The sequence below is a fragment of the Echinops telfairi genome, unplaced genomic scaffold (genome assembly GCF_000313985.2).
Source record: "Echinops telfairi isolate 266 unplaced genomic scaffold, ASM31398v2 ScPeMD7_9;HRSCAF=40, whole genome shotgun sequence".
NCBI lineage: Eukaryota > Metazoa > Chordata > Mammalia > Afrosoricida > Tenrecidae > Echinops > Echinops telfairi.
In genome coordinates this window covers 6,160,270-6,178,696 of record NW_022103906.1, presented here as the reverse complement: position 1 = coordinate 6,178,696, position 18,427 = coordinate 6,160,270, and positions in this window count along the sequence as shown.

Genomic DNA, 18,427 nt, shown 5'->3' with positions numbered 1-18,427 from the left:
ATAGGAGTATAGAACACAAACAATTGTGCTGGGAATTTCGCTGCAAGTAATTGCTTTCTCTTGAGTTAAAAAAAAATCTCTGCAGTTAAATTTATTTCTGTGGATAAATGTTGTGGTGAACGTAGGTGTGCACTAAAGATGACAGCTCCAGTCACCTGAAAGGGATAAGGAAACAACCCAGAGGAAATAGTGTTTTAAACACGTGTCACTATTTATTTACGTATATCTACTCTCCAGAGGCCTGCAGAGATTAGGAGCGTTGACCTTGACACCCTCCCTGAGGATGGGAAATCAGCACCGATTTTTTTCAGGGTAGATATAGTTAAGTAACATGAAGGGGATGATGATGTCTGAAAGATGGCTGAATTCCAAGTCCCCGGGGAGGGTCCTGGCTGCATACTTCTGGTCTTGAGAAACAGCTCTGGTCTTCAGGAACAGCTCTTAACTTCAAATTTTGGTTTGCTCATTTTTAAGATAAGTCAATTTCAAAAGTTTCTTTTACTTTAAAATTTGAATTACTTATTTTACTAAAATATATAATATGTATATTAATTGTTTGACTTTCGATGTTAAGCATACAACTCATGTTTTATTCATCTATAATAACCATATAGGTCAAGATGGATAAAGTTTAAGAGATTTTCTTTGTGTCGTTCTCAGACATTATAACATTCTTTATAAAATCACAGTGTTCTATCACCATTGGTGAGTTTTGTCTGTAAACATATAAATGGAATATGTTATCAAAATTACTTTATAAATGTATACACTTTTAACAAAATAATTACTTAGTAAATTGTCTAGCACATGTACTTATTAATAGCTAATAAATTATGAAGAACATTATATATAGAATTTATCTTCTATCATTAGAAAATATGAGGCATTTATTGTGGTGTTCACATCATCCTCGTTGAGTTTAAAAGATATGATACTAAGATACTTATTCTGATTTCTTCAATTGGTCCAAATTAATAAATTAGGCATCAGTAATTTCATTTAGACATATATATTCTTCATTTACTCTTTATAAACAATTCAAAGCAATATACAAAGGCACAATTACTGACTTAATGTTTCAACTAATTACTTGTATGCTGTAATCACGATCATACACCAATTTTTAAATCACTAAATCTTCAATGTCTTAAAAATTTGAGCACGGATATATATCTTGTTTATCTTGATCCACTGCCCTCATACATAAAGTTAAATAAGGATTTGAAGCAAGATAGAACATCTGAACATTTTCAATGAACATAATTCTGTTTAGCCCTGAGCATCCTCATAGTCCCTGTTCCTGCACTTCCTCTGTGTTGTAGCATTTATTTATTTATTTTCTGTTGTTACTGTGCTGATGAGAACAGAAGAGCTAAGGAAGGCTGAAGAGGAAATGACAATGAGTTTAGGATGTAAAATAGTGCTTTCAAACAAATGAGGACAAAGATGTGTTGCAATTATCATACCACTACTTGCATGTTAATAAAAAATTACGTGTTCAAACAACAGTTTTATCGCTATAATTCCAGAGACCCATGCCTCTAGTTGTCAGAGTATTCAGATTAAGAAATCAGTGGTGGTTCAATTATTCTGAAAGAATGGTAACGGTATGGTGTGTGTTTACTCAATGATATCTGTAACATGATCATATGCATGGTATTAAATTAAATATTTCTCTCTGCCAGTGCAACCCTCCTTTACATGACATCACTCCTCAAATGCATATTTACAAAACTTCCCTGTCATTGAGTTGTTTTAGATGCATGTGCAAGATTTCTGTCAAGTAACTCTTTACGGAGAAGGCACCCTCATGCTTTCCCAGTGTAGCAGCTGGGAGGTTTGAGCCGCATCCTTACTCACTGCTCTCAAGTCCAGGTCGATTCCGAGCAATCCCTGTCTTTCTCCCATGTACTGGCTGGTGATTTCGAACTTTTCACTTTGTGGATTGCAGCCTAACACTAGCCAATATGCTACCAGGGCTTCATAGGTAGGTCCATAGATAGGTAGGTCAGTGAGTGGGTGGGTGGGTGGATGGGTAGGTGGATGGATGGATGGATAGATAAATAGATATATAGATAGAAGATAGAAATATATAGGCACATATGGATATATACGATAATATATATTTTCCATAATTATCTATATATATTTTGTCTCCTTTTGTGGCCTGATCCCATGCACAAAATACAATGTATTTACTGCTATTGCTGTATATTTATTTCTTTTTTCCATTGTGTTTGTGAAATATAGCACATACAAATAAAAGAATAGTTATGTAGTTGTTTTTTTAATATTAGACCATACTTGCATAACATGTATGAATTCCACTTGATAAGTTTTGTTGAATTATGTTGGCTATAATTTTGTTGCAAATTTTGGCACATATATTCATCATGAATATTGGTCTATAATTTCCAATTTGTCTGGCTTAAATATCAAGGTTATACTATTTTTCATAAAATCAATTTGGTAGTAGATTTTCCTATTCTGGAGTACATTCCAAATGCACTAGCAAAAATATAAATATTGTGCTTTAATTGGATGAAGTATTCCATATGTTTTTAGAGATAAAGTTGATTTTTTTTTCTTAAATTCTAGTTCTTCTCTACCTTTTTGTATTTTCTCTTTTGTGGATCCATCTTTTCTTGAACGTGATAAGGTCACCATGAGTTCGAATCAACTCAACGGAAGTGAGTTTTATTTAGTTTAGTATTATACTATTATGGTCTAGCTATCTCTTCATACTATACATTTCATATAGCTATCTCAATTCACTTATGCACTAAAAAGGAATATCTAACTATCTATTTATCTATACATACATATAGATAGATACATTCCTGTATCAGTTTATAAATAAAGACATATCACTGTTTATAAATATTCTGCCACTTGACTGTCAGATTGTTTATATGTTGCTGTGATGCAGGAACTTATGTCACCAGTGTTTCAAATATTGGTAGGGTGATGCTGAAATGTAAATAAGTTTCAGCAGAGACTTAAGGCTAGGAATAGACTATGAAGAAGGAATAGGTAGCTTACCTCTGAAGAATGAGTCATGTAAAACCTTATGGAAAGAACTGAAACATCAGATAGTGAAAACCTCATGATAAGAAATAAAACACTATGCTTGATCTAATTGAATTATGGATTGTTATAATATCTGTAAGAGTTCCCAATAAAATGACTTTTTCCCCCAACTACATGGACACCTGTCCCTCCCCCCAAGAGAACTTATTTCAGAGGACAGCACTGAATCTGCAGCCCAGGGAGAGGGACATGTCTGATCAAAGCACATGGGAGCGAGGAAGAGAGAGTAGAGCACATCCTGGCCCATCAAGCCTTGACAATGAGATTCCTGCTCAGAGGAGAAAATCCACAGAGAAGACCATATGTCTGGCCCCATTATGAGACATGACATCCCTCACTAACCCATAGCCCTACAGGGGACAACACTGGAGAAACAGTGTGGGAATTGTGCCCGAAATGACCCCACCACACTGAGGCAAATCACTAAGGGCATGCAACAGAACAGTAAGGGGAACAGAACAAAGAAGTCCCCAGGGAATACCAAAAATAGACTTTGGGACCAGGGCTTGGTGACCCATCAGATTCGACCGGAAAACACTCCTAAAGGCCAACGAATAGTCCTTGAACCAACTACAAGTTTTTCTTTCTTGTTGCTGTGTTTTGTTTTGTTTTTTGTGATCGGCTTGTTGTTGTTGTTGTTTTGTTTTCTTTTGTTGCCTGATTTTTCTCTGTCTTGTTTTTGTGCATGCTATTATCTCCACAGGTCTGTCTAAATAAGATAGGCTGGATGAACAATATAGAGGAGAAAACAAGGGGACCTACAGTTCCAGGGGACATGGGAGAGGGGGAGGTAGAGGGAAAGGAAGTGGTGTTAACAAACCTGGGGACAAGGGAACAAGTGATCCAAATCAGTGGAAAGGACAGTGTAGGAGGCTGGTAGGGCATGACCAAGGGTAATGTAACTGAGAGGAATTACTGAAACCCAAATGAAGGCTGAACATGGTGGTGGGACAAGAGGAAAGTCAACTGAAATAGAGGAAAGAGCTAGGAGGCAAAGGACATGTATAGAGGTCTACATAAAGGCATGTACATATGTAAATATTTATATATGAGGATATGGAAATAGATCTATGTGCATATATGTATAGGTATTGTGTTAAGGTAGGAGATGGACATTGGACCTCCACTCAAGTACTCCCTCAATGCAAGATTACTTTGTTCTATTAAACTGGCGTTCCATGATGCTCACCTTCTGGACACAATCGCTGAAGACAAAGTGGGTGCAGAAACAAATGTGGTGAAGAAAGCTGATGGTGCCCAGCTATCAAAAGACATACCATCTGTGGTCTTAAAGGCTTGAAGGTAAACAAGTGGCCATCTAGCTCAGAAGCAACAACGCCCACATGGATGAAGCACACTAGCCTGTGTGATCATGAGATGTCGAAGAGATCAGGTATCAGGCATCAAAGAATAAAAGATCAAATCATTGTGAATGAAGGGTAATGCAAAGAGGAGACACAAAGCCCATTTATAGGCAATTGGATATCCACTTACGGAATGATCCCATGGAAGAGGTGAGCCAATCAGGGCGCAGGGTAGCAACGATGAAACATACAACTTTCCTCTAGCTCTTAAATGGTTCCTTCCTCCCCACTATCATGATCACAATTCTACCTTACAAATCTGGCTAGACCAGAGGATGTGCACTGGTACAGGTAGGAACTGGAAGCACAAGGAATCCAGTGCGGATGATCCCTTCAGGACCAGTGGTGAGAGTGTGGATACCGGGAGGGTGAGGTGGAAAGCGGGAACCGATTACAAGGATCTACATATAACTTCCTCCCTGGGAGATGGACAACAGAAAAATGGGTGAAGGGAGACATTGGACAGTGTAAGATATAAGAAAATAATATTTTATAAATTATCAAGGGTTTATGAGGGAGTGGGGAATGAGGAGGGACGGGGAAAAATGAGGAGCTGATGGCAGGGGCTTAAGTGGAGAGCAAATGTTTTGAGACTGGTGAGGGCAATGAATGTAGAAATGTGCTTTATACAATGGATATATGTATGGATTTTTGTTGGGGGCTCATGCAACTCTTATCACAATCCATACATCCATCCATTGTGTCAAGCATTTGTACATTTGTTGCCATCATCATTCTCAGAACATTTGCTTTCTACTTGAGCCCTTGGTATCAGCTCCTCATTTTCCCCCTCCCTCTCTGCCCCTCCTCGCAAATCCTTGATAATTTATAAATTTTTTTTCATGTTTTACACTGTCCAACATCTCCCTTCACCAACTTTACTTATGTCCGTTCCCCTAGGAGGAGATTATATGTAGATCCTTGTGATTGGTTGCCCCTTTCTACCCCTCCTTCCCCCACCCTTTCAGTATCCCCACTCTCACCACTGGTCCTGAGGGGTTCATCTGTTCAGGATTCCCTGTGTTTCTAGTTCATTCCTATCTGTACCAGTGCACATCCTCTGGTCTCGCCGGATATGTAAGGTAGTATTGGGATCATGATAGTGGGGGGAGGAAGTATTTAAGAACTAGAGGAAAGTTGTATGTTTCATCATTACTACACTGCACCCTGACTGGCTCCTCTCCTCCCTGTGACCCTAAAATGATTTTTAAAAGAAAAAATATATATATATATAAAACATAAAGTAGAACATTTTCAGAAATAGTGCCAGAAAATTATCCCCTCAGTAAAATTTTTCTAAATATAATCCAATAATAGTTGCAGAAATAAGTTGACAGGCATCTGCCAGAAGTTCTGGCCAGATTCAGAAGAGGACCTGGAACTAGAGATATCATTAGTGATATCAGATGGATCTTGGCTGAAAGCAAAGAATACCAGAAAGGTGTTTTACTTGTGTTTTATTCACTATGCTAAGGAATTTGATTGTGTGGATCATATAAACTAGGGATATACTTGAGAAGAGTGGGAATCCTAGAATATTACATTGTGATCATGGGTAATCTGTACATAGATCAAGAGGCAGTTGAGCAAATAGATTAAGGACATTTCATCATGGATGAAAATTAGGAAAGGTGTGGATCAGGATTGTATCCTCTCACCATAAATTTTTGCTGAGAAAATAATCAGAGAAGCTGGATTATATGAAGAAGAATGTGACATCAGGATTGAAGAAGGCTAATTAACAACCTGCAATATACAATTGACAAAGTGTTGCTTGCTGAAAGTGAGGACAACATGAACCACTTGCTGATGAAGATCAAGGATTGTAGCCTTCAGTGTAAACTATAATTCAATGTAAAGAAAATAAAAATCTTCACAACTGGATCAGAATGAAACATCATGCCAAATGGAGAAAAGTTTGAAATTGTCACAAATTTCACCATTAGTGGATCCATAATCAATCCTCATGGAAACAACAGTCAACACGGAATCCAGAACAGATGTTCCCTTCAGGACCAGTGAGAGTGGTAATACTGGAGGGCGGAGGGAAGGTGGAGTAGAAAGGGGGAACCGATTACAAGGATCTACATATAAGCTCCTCCCTAGGGGGTGGACAACAGAAAAGTGGGTAAAGGGAGATGTCAGACAGTGTAAGCTATGACAAAATAATAATTTATAAATTATCACGGGTTCTTGAGGGAGGGGGCAACAGGGAGGGAGGGAGAAAATGAGGAGCTGATATCAAGGGCTCAAGTAGAAAGAGAATGTTTTGAGAATGATGATGGCAACAAATGTACAAATGTGCTTGACACAAGGAATGTATGTATGGATTGTGTTAAGAGTTGCACAAGCCCCAGTAAAATATTTTTTTTAAAAAAGAGATCAAATGAAGCATTGGATTGGGTAAATATTTTGCACAAGACCTCTTTAAAGTGTTGAAAAACAAGGATATTCCTTTGAGGACTGATATGCACCTGATCCAGGCCATGGTATTTTCAACAGCCTCATAGGTACTTAAAGCTGTATACTGAGTAAGGAAGACCAAAGAAGATCAATTTATTGGTATGATTTGGCTGGAGCAGAATATTGAGAGTACCATACACCGCCAAAAAAAGAAACAAATCAGTCTTGGAAGAACAGCCAGAGTGACCCTTAGGACACAAGGATAGAGAGACTGGATCTCACGTACTATATACATGTTCTCAGAATAGAACAACCCCTGAGGAAGGTCATCATGGTTTGTAAAGCAGAGGGGAAAATAATGTACGACAGAAATATTTTGCAAGGATATGTCAGAGAAAAGGTTCATTTCAAATACCTATAGAAAATTATAACACTCTAATAAGAAAATTACAAATAATCCAATTAAAAGGTCACAAGATATGAATAGACAATTTGCTAAAGAAATATCCAGGCAGCCCTAGAGCATATGCAGAAATAGTTGCTTTCATTAGTCATGAGAGAAATACAAATTAAAACAAAACTGAGATTTTACCTTATTGACACAGCACAATTACAGTAAAAACAGGAAATAATAAATTTTGGAGACAATATGGAGAGATTGAAACTTTAATACATTACTGATGGGATTGTAGGAATTTTGAAACCGCTATGGAAATCATTATGTCATTTCCTAAAACAAATGTGAATACAAATACCTTATAATTTTGTAATCTCTCTACTTGGTAAACATGTACCCTAGGGAAAAATAAACCAAACAGGAACAGACATATGCATATCTATGCCTATTGCAGTGCTTTCTATCATAGGAAAAAGATAGAAATAATCAAAAACCTCATCTGTAGAGGAATGGAAAAACATACTGTTTCATTCACACAATGGAATATTATGCATCAGTGAAAAGCAAGGACGAGCCTGTTAAATACTTGAAGATCTGGACACAGTTTGAGAATCTTATGCCCATTCAATTTAGTCAGTCTTCATTATTTTAAAGAAAAATAAAAATAGTTTCACCTCGAAGAATGAGACTTTTAAAACTATGAGGATATCAGGAGTGGGGGTGGGCAGAGGGAAGGGAAAGGAAACTGGAGGGAACAAGCGAGGATGAAGAAAAAATGAAACAGATATAGGGGTTTTAAAAACACATAATGTAAAATGCTAGCAATAGACATTGGTTACTTTTTCTTATTAAAGCTTAAATATAAATTTATGCAAGATTAAATTGTCTTAAGGGTATACATACAGGTCTATCACTTATGAGACAGGGTATCCTAATCAAACAGGGACAAATATCCTTCCCCCTAGAACTCAGTGCATTTTAAGCAGAGTAACAAGAAACTAGTTTGACATCTGGTTTGACATCCTGTTAAGAATTTGTCTTTACATCCCAGAAATACTGAATCAGAATCTTTAATTTAACAAAGTCTAGGAGCCTTGGTGATGTAGTACTTACATATTGGGCTGCAATCTGCAAGGTTAGCAGTTCGAAACCGCCAATTTCCCTGAGGTAGAAAGATGAGGCTGTCTACTCCCATGAAAAATTGTAGATAATATAGTAATGCATATCTCTATATATTTTTGTATATGTGTGTATGGATATAAGAAAGTTCATGAAAATTTTCATTATATTTAATTCTATTTTTCCATGAAATTTAAGTACTCTCAAGTATACAAATATGTATACACAAAGACATATGAGTATATGTGAGAACATATACATGAATATATACATGTAAGAATATGTATTGTTGAAAGTGCATCGCAATTAGTTCCAATTCAGAGTAGCCTATAGGAAGAAACACTGTCCCGTCTTACACAATGGTTACGCTCAAAACTCACTGTTGTACCCACCGTGCCAATTCTCCTGAATGGTTTCCTTTTTTGCTCACCCTCCACTTTACCAAATATGATGTCCTTTCCCAAGGACTGATTCTCCTGATGCCATGCTCAAAATGTCAACAACCTCACTTGTAAGGAGCATTCCAGGTGTACATTTGACAAGATAAGATCATTCTTCTGGCTGTCCACAGTGCTGTCAATATTCTTCACCAACACCAACATTCAAGTGCATCAGTTCTTCGGCAGTCTTCTTCCCTCATTGTCCTTTCACATGTGCATGAGACAATTGAAAATACCAGGGCTTGGGGCAATCTTCAAAGTGACAATCATGCCATTCGACACTTTAAATTAATCTTTGGCAACAAATTTGCCAAATGCACTGTCACTTGATTTTTTGACTACTGCTTTCATTAGCACTGATTGTGTAGCCAGGAAGATGAAATCCTTGATAATGTTAATCTCTCCTCTGTTTATCATAATGTCTTCTATTGGCCCAGTTTGAGCGTTTTTAGTATATGACATCCTTTATATCATATGCATATACATGCACATACACACATATTTTCATATACATAGTAGCATCAGAAAGCCACGGACAAATTTATTTTAAAGATAATGAGAGCCTCTTCATATATAATACTTTATACTCTCATGACAAAGGCTATGAGACTGTTTTACTTTGAGTCTTCCCAGTATTATTATCATTGTCTAATATCCTTGCTAATATGTTTAGTGAAAATAATCAACTTTGTTAAATAGGAATATTTGCTCATTTAAAAATAAATCTAGGACTCTGGAAATAGTGTAATGGATGATTTCATTCTATTGACCAAACATAATAACAATTAAGTAAAAAAGGACGCTAAATTATATTCTCCATTATTTAAGAGCCTATGTTTAAGAATACACATTGAATAGGAAAATGAGAATAACAGAAGGAAGCATTTCAGCAAACATTAAAAACTTTACTGTTTTTCACATTTATATTAACTCAAACATTTAAAAACTTGAAAGTTAAGGATGGCTAATGTCTAATCTCTAAAGGAAGGTCATCTTTATTTTTCCAAACATACTAGCCAGAATGTTTTGGAATAGATCTCAAACATTTTCTCACAGAATTGTCCCTGGGCACTTTTCTAACAATAACTCCTATAATACTACCTTTTGTGAGGGTATTAGTACAGATATTAATTTCATATATGTTTCCTGTACAGGTTGAACAACATTTTTTTTGTAGGCACTAATTGAATCTGTTTAAAAAACTGAGGTCAAAACAAGTGTCCAAATAGAATACATTCATTTCAGATTTTCTTCTTGCTCCTAACATCTGGAGGGAAGAAAGGGGTGAAGTTAAGAAGAACAGATGGAATTATGTGAATGTAAAACTGCTCAGCAAAACTCTGTCAGATCAAAGAACCCAGGTCCTTCATAGGTGGATGGACTTTACCATCTGGCAAGTGGAACAAATGTTGTGCGAAGTTCATTTTGATCAGTGGGTAGAATAAAACTGGTTGGAAAAGTTTTGCTTTGTTTTTGAATGATTATTATGCTAAATTTTGAAGGCAGCATATGTTGAACTTCAAATATATAATATGATAAACAAAGTGTTAAATATTTGATATTTTTATTATTGTTAGTTATTTGCAAAATATAACAGACAGGCTGTATTTTGAAAGGGGCAATTGAAGAAGGTGAATTTTCCTTTAAAACTATATTATAGTCCAAGAAGAGTTCCTGTCCAAACCCTGAGATCCCAGGCATTTGGTCTGCATTTTAGCTAGCTGGCCTATTATTTTCTCACATTAACCCACAATATTTTTTAATGTGGAGAATATTTTAATAATTTTCAAAATTGTCAGCCATATGAAATGTCCCATTCCACAATAAGGTTTTTGAAGTTAATCAGGTAAAATATTTTTGCCATCCATAAGGGTAAATTTAAAGAAAGCGTAGAAATAATTATTGGGAGAGTGTCTTCAAATACAACAGTAACAACAACAAAGCACAAACCACAAAATCCTTACGGAACTTACAGAGGATTTGAATTATTAATAGTACTTATTAACCCTAAATTCCCTGGGAGTAAAAAATTGTGTGCTAACTGAAACGGTGGAGATTGCAATCCACTGACATATGTGAAGTCGCCATGACTCAGAACTAACTCCAAGGCTAATATTCATATTTCTTTATGTCTGCTTTGTTTGCGGAGCCCTGGTGATGTAGTGGTTATGTGATGGGCTGCAGTCAGAAACGTCAGCAGCTCAAAATCACAACTGCTCCAAGGGAGAAAGATGAGCCTTTCTACTCCATGACCAGTTCCAGTCTAGGACAAGGGAACTTCTACCTTGTCCTACAGGGTTGCTGTGAGTTGGTGTTGACTAGATGGCAGTGAGCTTGGTTATCAGGATTGCTTTTGTATTGACTTAATGATTGGTTTTACAACCGAATTTTCTGTGGTCCAGTAAAATATCCCATACAACATAGCTTCCAGAATGGATAGATGCTTTCTCCATTATGAACATGACTCATGGATAACTGAGTTGTAAGAAATGTAAGAGATTTTTAAAGCTTCACCCTTTGGTCCAGATAACTGGCAAGAGTTAAGAGAAGATAAATAACTAAGAACATATAACTACTTAGTGATAGAATGAAGACAGCATCTCAAAGACATTGAAGAACTTGATAAATATTGTTGTCATTAGATGCCATCAAGCTGGTTCCAACTCCTCCCCAATGACCTTATGTACAACAGAACAGAACACTGCCCAGTCCCGCTCCATTCTTACAGTTCTTTTGTTTAAGTCCATTGTTGGAGTCATGGTGTCAATCCTTCTTGTCAAGGGACTTCCTATTTTTGTTGTTTTTTTCATGTTCAATTCTCTTGTATTTTTCTTTTTTTTAAAGATCATTTTATTGGGGGCTCTTACATCAATTGTATCAAGCATATTTGTACATGTGTTGCCATCATCATTTCTAAACATTTACTTTCAATTTTAAGCCCTTGATATCAGCTCCTCTTTATTCTTTCCCCCCTCCCACCTTTGTGACCCTTTGATAAGTTATGAATTATTATTATTTTCATATCTTACAACGAATGCTATCTCCATTCACCCATGTTTCTGTTTCCCCTTTTGGGGGAGGGATGTTGTGCATCAGTCATTGCAATTGGTTTCCTCTTCCTCCCCTCCCCACTCCCACCTTCCCCCTACCTCCTGTTATCCTTAATCCCATGTCTGTTCTTAAGGGTTTATCTGACCTGGATTCATGTGTCATGTGTCTTATCTGTACCAGTGTACATGTTCTGATCTGGGGAGAACTGAAAAGTCATATTAGTGGAGGGTGAGGAATATTGTGTTTCATCGGTGCTATATTGTTCCTTGGTTGAATCATCCTTCCTTGCGAACCTTCTGTGAGGGGATGTCCAATTGTTTACAGATGGGTTTTGGGTCTCCACCCCGACCCTGTTTGTTCTCAACAATATGTTTTTGTTTTGCTTTGGGCCTTCTGAGTCCTGCTACCTGATCCCATCAACACCTCATGATCGCACAGGCTGGTGTGCTTCTTCCATGTAGGCTTGTTGCTTCTCCAGTAAATGGCCACTTGTTTAACTTCAAGCCTTTAAGACCCCAGATGCTATCTTTTGATAGTTGGGCACCATCAGCTTTCTTCACATTTGCTTATGCACCCATTTTGTCTTCAGGGTGAGTGTTGGTAGGGTGAGTGTCACAGAGTGCTAGATTGTTAGAACAAAGTGTTCTTCATTGGGGGAGGGCTTGAGCAGAGGCTCAAAGTCCATACACTTTCTCAATGTATTTCCATATAAATATATGTACATAGGCCAATACCTCTATTTTTATGAATTAATATGTTTACATACATATACACACCTATGTTTATACCTCTATTCATAGCTTTGCTTCCTAGATCTTTCCTCTGTTTCCTTATACCTTCCTTCTGCCCCACCATCACACTCTCCCTTCTTCTGCCTCTTGGTAATTCCTCTCAGCTAGATTGCTGTTGCTCCAACACCACCAGGATCTCTACATCCTCCTCATTGTTGATTTTAATTCCCTAGCTGTTCCCCTGTCTGTGGCATTGTTTGCTTACTGCTTCTTTCACCTTGCCCCCTACCCCACCCCTCCAGTCCCTCCAGAACCATCTGCCCCATTGATTTCTCCTTGGACCTGCTTCCCATGCCTATCTCATATAGGTAGGCAAAACAACAATATGGAGGTAAAACAAAAATAAAACAAACGAATGAATACCAAGAGACAGGAAAAGAAAAAACTAGGAAAAATACCCACACAAAAGCATAGATAACTCCAGTACTGTCTGCTGACCTTTATGACTACCGCCTCACTGGTCTTGGGGGGTTCCGGTACTTCCCCTCCTAGCCTGAAGTCTGTTTGTGGGGCTCTTCAGGGACTTTGTGGCTTTACTTTGCTCCCATTGCTGACCTGTTATGCTCCCTTATTGGTTCACCCCACTGGGGAAAGGAGGAAGCAGAACGGCCTCACTCTCTGCCATGTGTTCCCAGTATTGTCCTTTGCCATGGTCTGCTCCAGCGAGGGGACATCATGTCTCGAGTTGTTGTCAGCCCTACAGTCCTCTCTGTGCCTTAACAGCTCAGTGCTGGGAAGTCATCTTCAGGGATTGGTGTGCTACTATGGGGTCTAGTCCCTCACTCTCTCTTTCTCCTTCTTGGTTTGCTTACCTGTGGGCATGGCAGGCTGGCCTCTCCCCACAACCTGTAGGTTTAGTGTTGTTCTCTGTAGCTCATACTTCTAGTGAGGTCAGTTTTGCTCTGATTGGGGCCAGCCCTGTAGACGTCTCTGTTCATGAGTTGCTCCATGTGGTTATGCTGCTGTCAAGGTATGACATAGCAGACTCACACTCATATTTCTGTGGAGACATAAACAATACCCTTCCTCTGGGTGTATTAGTACCCTGCTCCCCAGTGCCATCATCTTCCTCTTCTACCCCCACCGTTTTCTCCAGGCCTCCCCAACTTTCCCCTTCTTTATGGTGGAATGACATTTACATCCTTGGGTTTGTGTGTTTCCCGCCCTATTGCCTGCATCTCAACCTGTAAATTATGACTTAAGTGGCTTTTCTTCGATACCTACTGTGCTGATTATACTTACCCCATTGGACTCATGTTGTACTTGTCCTTTTGTGATTGCCTAACTTTGCTTAGCATTATTTCCTCCAACTATTCCCATGAGATGATGTGCTTCAGGTGATCATCAGTGCTTTTTGTAGTGATACATAGTACTGTATTGTGTGTATGTGCCAGCATTTTCTAATCTACTTGTCTATTGATGGAAATTTAGGTATTTTCTAATTCTTTGTGGTTGTGCATTACGCCACAATAATCATTGGAGTGCAGATGACTGGTCATGGTCTATTTCTTACCTCTTTGGGATATATGCCCACTAGAGGGATTGCTGGGTTATAAGGTAACTCAGTTTCCATTTGCTTTCAGTATCTCCAGCTTGCTTAACACAGAGGCTGTAGCAATGGAGGACTTCCCCTCCAACATTTAATCTTATTTGGGAGATCCTCAAGGATGTTAGGTGGTATCTCCTAGTTGTTTTAATTTACATTTTCTGATAACTTAATTTCAGGTTTTCTGCCCACTTACTCAGGGGGTTAACTGTTTTCCTCTTTTGTGGGCTAGAAGGGTATCTTAGATTTTAGTAATAAGCCCTTTGTCTGTTGTCATTGTTAAAATTCCTTTCCCAGTCTGTGGGCTCTCTTGTTGCTCTCTTGGTTAAGTCTTGCAACACACACAGGTTTTTTATTCTTAGTATATCACACTTGTTGATTTCATGTTCACCTGTGCTCCCTTTCCTATTGCAGTTAGCCTATGTATCCCTGTGCCAAGGTTTTTAGGTTTGTCCCAATTCCTTCATTGATGGTCCTGACACTTTGGGGGTTTTCTTTTAGGTCCATGATCCACCTGGAGTTTGTTCTTGTACATAGAGTGAGGTAAGGGTCTTTTTCCATTTTCCTATAAAGGGGATATCTATTGTTTCCAGTACCTTTTGTTAAAGAGGGCATCCACCTCCCACTTGATTCTTTTTTGGGCCCTTGATGAAGATCAGTTGTCTATCTTCTGGTGGTTTTATCTGATGGTTTTATTTCTAGGTTTTCTGTTCTTTTCCATTGGTCTGAGTATCTGTTATTATTCCAGCACCACGCTGTTTTGACCACTGTGTCTATATAGTAGTTGTTAAAATCAGGTAAGGTGATTCCTCCAACATTGTCCTTCTTGGAGAGTTCTCTGCTAATTCTGGCTGTCTCCGCACTCCATATGAAATTGGTGGTCAGTTTTCCCAATTCTTTGACACAGTTGTTGGTATTTGAATCAGGATAACATTATATGTATATAGTGACTTGGGTAAGATTGACATCTTTACTGTATTGATTGTTTCTGATCCATGAGCTTCGGAAATATCTTCCATTTGTGGAGGTTGCTTTGGGTTTTCTACAGTAGGGTCTAGCAGTTTTCCTTGTAAAAGTCTTTTGTAGTTTTGGTTAGACATATACTTAAATATTTCAATTTGTTCTTGGCTATTGTGAAGGTTACTGCCTTCTTGATTCCCTCTTCTATGGTCTTATCTGATGTATATACCAAACCAATAGTATGTTGATCTTGTATCCCACCACTCATTCCTCTTCCTCTATCATTACCAGTACTCCTGTGGAGTTTTTGGAATAGAATCATATTGTCTGCAAATTGCGATAGTTTCACCTCCTCCTCTCCTGTTGGAGACCTTTAATGTCCTTCCACTACCTTATGTTGGTAGCTAGAACTCCAGTATGATGTTGAATAGAAGTGAGGACAAGGGGCAAAGTTTTCTGGTCCTCTTTTTTTTTTTAGTGGGATTGTTTTGTCTTTTCTCCATTGACTCTTATCTTGGCTCTTAGTTTTTCATAAATAGCATGTATTAACGTGAGGAATTCTTTCCTACTTCTACCTTCTTGAGTGTCTTAATTAGGAATAGGTGTTGGATATTGTCACATGCTTTTTCTGTGTCTATTGATATTATGTGATTCTTATCAATGTGGCAAATAACATTGATGGATTTTTGTACGTTGAACTATGCATGCATCCCTGGAATTAATTCCACCTGATCATGCTTGGATGATATGTTTCCTATACTTTTGTATTCTATTGTCCAATATGTTGTTAAAGATATTTGCATTTATATTCCTTAGACATATCTGTCTATAGTTTTCTATTCCTGTGGGATCCTTGCCTAGTTTGGGAATCAAAGTTATACTCACTTTGCTGAATGAGTTTGGGACTTTGCCATATTTTTCTATGCTCTGGAATAATATATGAAGGATCAGTGTCATCTCATCTCTGAATGAGTACATTATTTTGCATAAAATTTGCTGTTTTATATTGTAGGCCTGTAATTCTTAAGAAATTACTCATTTTACTCATATCATACAGATATGATAAACTGTAACCTCCCTGACAGTCTAATTATGTCAGTCATTTTGTTAAGGGACTTGTTTTTCTGCAGTGTAATCCCAAAGATGGCTTGGGGCTACCACTTCTGAAAGTTAACATTTACCCCAAGCCACACTCGAGATTACTGCCAGGCAGGTTAAGTTGTGTCTTGCACAGGAACAGATTGATGGGTTATGTTTTTTGAGCCAATCTAATAATCTTTGTCTTTTAATGGGCGATTTCACCACATTGACATTCAATTATCACCACCCAAAGTGGATCCATTGCTGTCATCTTGTACCTTTGGGGGGAGTGGGGGGTTCCCATCTCCCTCCATATCAGTGTGCTCTGTTTATGTGTGTGTGTGGTGGGGGTGGGGGGGTGGTAGTTTTGTCTGGCCTTCATTCGTGCCTTGTTTTCCCTCTGAGGCAATATTATCTTGATCATTGTGTTCGATGGCATGGCTTTCTGGGTAGACTTGCACTATATGGCAAATTTTGCTTGGTAGATGTTGGTCTTCTGACCAAAACAAGTAGGCAAGGATTTTCCTCAGGGTTGGCTGTCTTTTGGCTTATTCTCTGAGTTCTTCCTTGTCTAGGAAGACTCTTACCTCACTATCTATCTTAATAGATAGTTTGGCAGGGTAGAGGATTCTTGGGTTGGCGTTTTTTTTCTTTCAGCTTCAGAAGATGTTACTCTACTCTCCTTATCTTCATGGTATGCTTATAGGTCTGAAAATATTCATACCTGAGCACCATTGTACGTGACTGCCTTTTATTTATCTTGCTGCGCTTAAATTTTTCTCTTTTTTCCTCAAAATTGGATAATTTAATTAACTATTATGTGCCTTGAGTTATTCCTGGGGATTAGTCTAATCACTGTTCTCTCTGCTTCCTGTATGAATGTCTGATTCTCATTCATTAAGTTGGGGAAGTTTGCTTCCAGGAATTTCCTCTCTAATTTAGCTGTAGACTACTTTGTTGTGTCTTGTTCTGGTAGACCAATTATTCAAATATTGTTCCTATTCATAGCATCTCACATTGTTCTCAGTTTTTCTACTGCCTCTTTGATTATCTTGTTTGATTGTCTTTCCCTTTGTTGAAGTTTGCCTGATTGTCCTCGAGATCACTGGTATGATTCTCTTCCTCTTCATCGTTTGGTGGTGAGGCCTCTTATCTTGTATTTTGCTTCTGTTACCTCATCCATTAGTCTTTGTATTTCCCTTTATACATGGATTATACCCCCTCTATTGTGAACTTAATCTACTCTATTATTGTGTCCTTATTTTGCATTGCTTCTCACACATTCTGTTTTACTCCAAGCAGCATTCTGAAGATTTCTTTTTGTTGTAGATCAATGCCTGTTTCTTCTATGACCTTTGTTAGGTTTAGGTCTTCCTCTGCTGTTGCATTTGTTTTTCTTGTTTTCTTGTTGAGGGTGTTGAGGTGTGTTCCTGTCTGTATGACATTTTGAACGAACTCTGCACCATTTTCCTGGGATAACGAGGGCCCCTGAGCTATTTCTCTGTGTGTCTAGTAAAACTGGTTTCAGGGACTACCTTTGGCCTACTATGGTGGTGGGTCAGACCGTTGTGTAGGCAATGTCCTGCGGCAACTCCATGGCTGGTGGGGTGTGTGTGTGTCTTAGATGATGGGCTGAGACCAACGACCGTAGGTATTCCACTGGTCCAGTTTAGATCGGGCCTGGTCTGAAATGTCTGGCCACAATTTGAAGTTCTTTAAAGACTCTGTGCCAGTTTTTGGCTTGGGCTGTGGTTTTCAGCAAATGTTGATTTTCCTTTATTTTTTTTTAATATTAAAATCTTAGGCTGTGCTCTGGGGATTAGCATTCTGCCTACCATATTATGTTAATGCTGTGCTAATGGACCAAGTTTCTGGTGGCTTGCATTCAAAATTAAACAAGGGAACATAACCTGGAATAGATCTATGTGCATATATTTATAGGTTTAGTATTAAGGCAGCAGAGGGACATTGGGCCTCCACTCAAGTACTCCCTCAATGCAAGAATACTTTCTTCTATTAAATTGGAAATCTATGATGCTTACTTTCCCAACACAACCACTGAAGACAAAGCGGGTGATTAAGCAAATGTGGTGAAGAAAGCTGATGGTGCCCAGCTATCAAAAGATATAGTATCTGGGGTCTTAAAAGCTGGAAGGTAAACAAGCGGCCATCTAGCTCAGAAGCAA